The sequence below is a fragment of the Zingiber officinale genome, chromosome 4B (assembly GCF_018446385.1).
Source record: "Zingiber officinale cultivar Zhangliang chromosome 4B, Zo_v1.1, whole genome shotgun sequence".
NCBI lineage: Eukaryota > Viridiplantae > Streptophyta > Magnoliopsida > Zingiberales > Zingiberaceae > Zingiber > Zingiber officinale.
In genome coordinates, this window is record NC_055993.1 from 41,679,789 (window position 1) to 41,686,010 (window position 6,222).

Genomic DNA, 6,222 nt, shown 5'->3' on the forward strand with positions numbered 1-6,222 from the left:
TATCTTCACAAAATTTTATGTTTTTGAAAATTTCAAATTTCAAGATTGGATAACCATTTGTAAAATTTTAAAAATTCCTTTCAAAATTTCCTTAATTAATTTGAAAACGTCTTTGCAAAATTTGCAAAATGTTTTGAAAGCTATTGTATAAATTGTTTTAACAAACTTGCTTTAAAAAGCATTTTTGAAAGATGCTTTTTTAAAATTATTTGGAAATGCTTTAAAAAATTATCTTTGAAAAATATTTTATTTTTGCAAACTTCAATTTTTAAAAATTTTAAAATCTTTTATAAATTTTGAAAATTTCCTTTCAAATTACTTTGAATTTTTTTATTACTTTGATCTTTTTTACTCCTCCCTACAATAAACCTACAAATTTTTCTAAAAAAAACATTGCCTTTGTAAAATTTATTTACTTGAAAATCTTACTTACAAAAATTCTTTCAAAAGATAACATTTTATTTTTTGAAAGGTTGTTTTCAAAATTTAAAACTTGAAATCATTATTTGAAAGCTTGTTTGAAAAACTTGGTTGGCAAAATCTATTTATTTTGCTAAAACTTTATTTAAGTTGTTCAAAAAATTTCAAAAAATGGTTAAACAATTGGTTGAAATATTTGTAAACTTTAAATCATTACAATTTTTTAAATATTTTTAAGTTGTCAACTTTTATAAACAATTGGAAGTTTTTTAACAATTCTTCAAAAACTAGCTTTTAATTGGTTAATAGAACAACTACTTGACTGATGTGCCTTATTGTTGAACATCTAGGTTGTTCTAACTGTTGTTATTTGTGCTTAATGCGTTGCATTATTTTTTGATGTGCGTTGCATTATTTTTTGATGTATGTCAAAGGGAGAGGATTGTGGGTTAGGTTAGAAAAATCAACTCACTTTAGTATATTATATGTTTAATGATTATTTTTATTTCTTTTATAACTTTAACTCGGGTTGTTATTATATCAAAAAGGAGCATATTGTTGGTGCAGATTGCACTAATAATCAAGTTTTGATATATGACAAATAGATGTATTATTTGTCTAACTTTTTACTAAGTGTGCGGGATTTGATGGGTCTAGAGGATCAGAACACTAGGCTAAAGTCTAGCTAGGTTGATAGCTGGCACAAAGTCCATCTAGGTTGATAGCTAGCAACAAATCCGAATTGGTTGAGATTTGGTAGAAGGAAGTCCAATTGGATTGACAAGTAGTTGAAATCTAGATTGGTTGAGATCTGACAGAAAGTCTCAGTGGATTAAGGGACATAACATCAAGGAAGTCTATAAATAGTAAGTGAGGTAAGTCACTAGAGGAGAGAAATCCAGTGAGGATGAATCCTGGTGGGACTATAGGCGCGGTCCAGCTTAGAACCATTTGGGAAGTCTAAGATGAGACCATGACTAGATTTTGGTCTTGAGAAGATAGGATCCAAGTCATAATTTGATCATATTTTTAATATGCTAACTCTATTTTATAGGGTAATTTTTGTTCTTGGACTAACTTTTTGTTGCAGGAAAGAGAATAGAAAAAAGTGGTCTGGGCACTTGGAAGTGCTCTGGGCACCTGGACTCTAGGCACCCGAAGCTGCTCCGGGTGCCCTAGAAAGGCTCAACGAGGAGCATTTCGCGTGGGTGCCTGGCCAGGTACCTGGGCTGTCCGGGTGCCCAGAGCTGCTCTAAGCGCTAGGATCAATAAAAATTCATCTTCACCGTGTGGTGGAGCATAATGATTAGCCGGCCTACGTCAGCAGTCTAAGCACTCAGAGGGGGTATGAGTGTCTAGAGGTGGATAAACTTCAGGGATAAATTTTCAATGAGAAATCCCTACGTCAGCATAGTCTAGGTGCTCGAGAGGGGATCCAGGTACCTGGACGGGGCTATAAAAGGAGGCTTCAACCAGCAGCTTAAACACAACATTTGCTACAACTTTTATTCTTGCGTGCTGCTCCAATAAAGCTCCGACGATCCTAAAAAGCTGCTCTAACAACCTATGATTAAGGAATTCTATTCATACTTTCTTCTTGTCAGTAATCTTTCATTTTTACAGTTCATGTACTCAAATTTTATAACTCATTTTCAAACTAATAGTGATTGTCCAATGAAAGGACTCAACAAATGCAAGCCTTAGAGTAGGAATCATTGAAAGTTCCGAACCAAGTAAAAAATTACTTGTATTAGCGCTTGTCTTTTCTTTTTCTCACTTCTATTCCTTAGTTTTATTTCTGCTCAAACTCGGTATTTTTAAAAGTAAAGAACATTTTCAAAATCACATGATTCACCCCCTCCCCATGACTCACGATCTAACAAAGAACTCTAGGAGGAGCTCAAGGAGTCAATTTGGGATTCATGGCCAATGTATATTATATGAACATTGCTTGAGATTCAAGATGGGTCATGAAATGTGCCAAAATGATTTAGAGATGGACTTGAGTCTCAAACCTAGGAAATTGACACATATGAGATGTGTTTCATGCATGTAAATATAAAATTAGGTTCATATTGCATAAAAATTAGTTTTAAATGTATAGATGTCATATAAACTAATGCTAGGGATGCATTATAGTTTAGTATGGGTAGATATATCAAGAGGAAATCAAAACTAGGACTTTAGTTCAAGGTTTAATTCAATCATTTGGATAATTTTAGATTTTGTGTCAATCTTAGGATCCGTGATAGATATATTTTTGAATATATTTTTTCGAGTAGACACAGGTAAAATAGACCTCTCCATAAAATTTGGAGATTTTTGGATATCTATAAAATTTCTGAAGTTTGGTCAGAAATACTATTTTTGTCTGAAAATAGGTATTAGTTGACTGGCTCAATTACCAGTCAACTGGTAATAATGTTTATTGAGCATATAATGGTTTTGTGAGGTTATTTCGATAAAGGCAGTCGACTGGGATCTAGGGCAGTCGATTGGTACAAGTTTGAAATTATTTTTCAACATTGGGTTTGACTAGGACAACTCATATAGGTACATTAGATCTTTGAAGGATAAATACATGAGTTTAGGATTAGTTTGAATAATAAGTTTTGACAATTAGGATATTTTTGGAAGCTTTTTGATATTAGGCAAAGGGGGAGAAGTAAGGTTTAAGTGGAAAACCTTAAATACCTTTACGGTGAGAAATTCCTAGCTCAAGGGGGAGTTTAGGTGTAGGGGAGCCTTGTGATAGGTTCCAATGCATGTTGCATATTTCATTAGCATGGTTGCTTGCTATTATGTTTTTCCTAACTTAAACGTATTGCTAAACATTAAAAAGGGGGAGATTGTTGGAAGCGATCTTGAGGGTCCAGTATGACCATGAGTTTTGATGTTTGGACAAAGAGTTTAAGTCAAGTTTACCCTTGTATTTAATATGCACATTTGAGTTATGCAGGTTTGTAGGATACACATATGACTTATCTTGATAGCTTCGGGTCAGGTGAAGGATGGAGGATCCGAGGGACCATGGACAAGGCAGCAAGGATAAGCCGAGGGAAGCGCACTTCGAGGCATACACGAAGGATGAAATTGGGATAAGCCATGGGCTTCAAAGCATCTGAGGGACAAGAGCTAAAGGAAGGAGGCTTGAAGGCAAGAGGTCAAGGCTACGAGGAAGAGTCAAGTGAGTTGTGAGGGTCTGAGTGCGAGAGAAATGTACTCAAAATAGGAAACCCTAGGATTAGGGTTTTACCAGCCGACTGGCAACTGGACCAGTCGACTAGGGCAAGGTATAGAGTGTTTTGTGCCCAATGACTGAGACATCAGTTGACTAGTGTAAGGATCAGTCAACTAGTAAAGTGTTGTTGTAGAATCGCAGATTTTGTCGAGTGTCATTGGGTGTATCCAATGGTAACACCAGTCGACTGATGGAGACACTAGTTGACTGGTAATGGAAAAATCAGCCTATGTCTTTTCTCTAAGCTCTATATAATGGAATTTGGGATTGCTAGCATTGGTGATGAAATTAGACTTGATTAAAGCCTAATTAGAGACTCCAAGTTTGCATGTGATTCAAGCGTCTGAATCGAGTTATGGTGAGGTTTCTCCACCGACAAGAAGGCTTGAGCTAGCCAGAGGTTCTAGGGACTAATCCACCGAATGATATGGATCATCCACCTTATGGACGGTCATGGAGTAGGAACTTTATCTCCGTACCACATAAATCGGCATATCCTTGTGGTTTGCTTGTTTTCTTTCTTGTCTTTAACTTTTATATTCATATTAGTTTGTATTTATGTTGTGCACTAACAAATACATAGGAAAGCAAAGGATTTGGGGTGCTCGTTTATTCAACCCCCCTTCTAGCCAGCCCAAAGATCCTCAACAGTTGGGTGTATGATAAAGCGTAGAGAGAATAGTATTGAGCTAGTCAATAGAGGATTCATTACTCTCTTGGATTATGAGTTAACATCCTCGCCATTTGATAGAGACAAAATTCATGGTTATGGAAGGAATGATTTATCATTCAAAAAGAGTCAATTATATCTTAGAAATCAAGTAAAATAATTAATTTGGTGATGATACATAATACACCGAATTATTGGGATGTAGGTTAGAGAAGAGATTAAATTACACATTAATCGATTCATGATGGTTTATAGTTTATAACTATTATTTTATTAGTCAGGTGACTAAAAATTGTTGTTAGATTGTAAAATACCAAAAAATGGCGAATAATAATAAGAGAATTTTCCGAAATTTTTGGAAATTTTTCGAAAATTTTTCGGAGCTCGTATGGACGAGTTAATGGGGATAAAAACGGGGCTCGGAAAAGCCTGTTTAGGCTACCCATTTATGCGAGGAAATGTTTATTTTCTTAAATTTCTTTTTCTTTTATTTTATTTTCTTTTCTTTAATTTCCTTCTTCCCTTTCCTCGCCGAAACCCCCCGCGCGTCTCTCTTCCTTTCCCCGCCGAAGCCCTCTTGAGCCCTAACCGTCGGCAGTTCCTCCTCTCCCTCGTGTGCATAAGGTCGGGACCAAGAGAAGCCGACATTTCTCTTCTCCCTCTCCTCAGCCGAGCGACCTCCCTTGTGCCCTAGCGAGCCCGACGCCGATTTCTCTTTTTCCTCTTCTCTCCCGAGCCGCACACTGCCGGCCGCTTGTCCTCAGCAAAGGAGCGCGTCGCCGATCGCCGTGCCCTAGCCGATGCCACCACCACCGTCTTCCTCAGCCCTAGCATCGATCAAGTTCCCATCTCTGCCCTAGCACCGGCTGTGGCCATTGTTCCTTGCCGACGCCGCTGTCATCGCTCAACCTGAGCAGCGCCTCTGCCCTAGATCGGATCTACTTCAATCGTTGAGGCGCAGATCTGCTGCCATAGAAGCCACATGTTTCAGCAGGGCCTCGCCTGATCTATGGTCATCATAGGAAGTTAGGGGAAGAGGTAAGGTGCACAGATTGATCTAGAATTTGGTTATTGTTGGTGTGATGATTTCTTGAGCTCCATTTTGATATGGACAGTGAACCGCAGGTTATTTCTTGGGTTCCAACAACTATCCCTATTCTGGCAGCAACATCACCGGCTGAGGCTTCAGAATTAGGTAAGTGGAGGAAGTAATTTCAAATACGAACTAGATTTAATTCTAGCTATGAAGGGGATATGGTTATTAGGGTGATAAGAAATGATTAGGGTTAAGGAACTAACCCTAGTTGACCAACTGATTTTATTTAATTAGGGTTCGTTAATTATGTTGGATTGATTAGATGGATCCAATTTAGAACTTCTTAATTGGATTAGAATTTAGTTTGGCTAATTGTTGTATGATAGAATTAGCTAAACTAGACCTTTTGTCTGATAACACAGGAGTTTGACGCAAGACGAGTATCTCGACGTCGGATTTGGACTGGATACGACCCTTATATTGGAGGCGGGTACTTTGACTTTATGTCTTTTGATATGCATAGTAATGTCTTTAACAAATAGCAACGATTATGTTTTTCTTATCTGTTTCGGTTGATCACTACCTGATCTGTTGCATGCTTGGTTGTTTATTTATTTTGCACATCATGTTAGTATTTACCTGATTATACCTATTTATAGAGGTAGTGACACAACCATGTTATTTATCATGTTCAGGACCTAGGGTTTTTGATACCTTATCTGGTCTGTGTACCTTGATTTGATTCATTGTCCTATGGTACACATTTTATATTTATGTATGCATATTGCTATGCTATTCAGGATATTGCCATGTTTAGTGTCATGCATTATCTCGCATGATTGCATGCTGTGCGAT

General features: G+C 37.0%; 1 long non-coding RNA gene across 1 annotated transcript; it reads left to right on the top strand.

Moving 5' to 3' along the window:
- The first annotated feature begins 4,827 nt into the window (after window positions 1-4,827).
- LOC121977513 lies at window positions 4,828-5,849 on the top strand. The gene is made up of 3 exons (XR_006110886.1): window positions 4,828-5,369; window positions 5,457-5,526; window positions 5,790-5,849. It is a non-coding gene; the product is annotated as an uncharacterized LOC121977513 (long non-coding RNA).
- Window positions 5,850-6,222: the final 373 nt, after the last annotated feature.